Consider the following 799-nt stretch of genomic DNA (forward strand, 5'->3'; position numbering starts at 1 on the left):
TAATTTATGGACACTTAGGACTTTGGATTTTTAACCCACAATAACAAGAAAACTTCATTTCAAAAGAAAGTGTGAGGTCTTCAGGTTTGCTTTGGTTATTGAGGGTCCTTCGTGGTTACATATCAATTTTGGAGTAGTTTCTTCTATTTCTGCAAAAATAGGGGATTTTGATAGGCATTGCATTAAATCTGTAGATAGCTTTGTGTTACATGGACATTTTAAAATAGTTCATGAACATGGATGTCTTTCCATTTATTTATGTCTTCCTTAATTTCTGTCAATAATGCTGTAGTTTTCAGTGTACAAGTCTTTCATGTGTTTGGTTAAGCTTATTCCTAAGCATTTTATTCTTTTTGATGGTTTTGTAAAGGAATTGTTCTCCTAATTTCTTTTTCGGGTTGTTCATTGTTAATGTACAGAAATGCAAGTGATGCGTGTATGTAGATTTCATATTCTGCAAACAAACTTTGCTAAATTGGTTTATTCTAATAGATTTTTTGTTCTAATAAATATTTTGTGAAATATTTAGCATTTTCTACATCTTTTTCAATAGTTTCCCTTTCAGCCTAAGTGTATCCTTAAATCTAGGGGACATTTTGACCCCCATCTTAGGCTTTCATCTTATTTGTCAACTTATTCAGAGTCTTAGTTAGTTAGTGTTCTCCTTATTGTTTGCCACTTTGGAGAATCCAACAAAATGTTCTACTCAAGGTGAGACCTCTTTTCTCTTCCACCTCTGAACCTGAATGTCACTTACTACTTACTTCATTCTCTTAGAACTTAGCATTCGAAGTTTAAA

Source organism: Physeter macrocephalus, unplaced genomic scaffold, assembly GCF_002837175.3.
Source record: "Physeter macrocephalus isolate SW-GA unplaced genomic scaffold, ASM283717v5 random_879, whole genome shotgun sequence".
Taxonomy (NCBI): Eukaryota; Metazoa; Chordata; class Mammalia; order Artiodactyla; family Physeteridae; genus Physeter; species Physeter macrocephalus.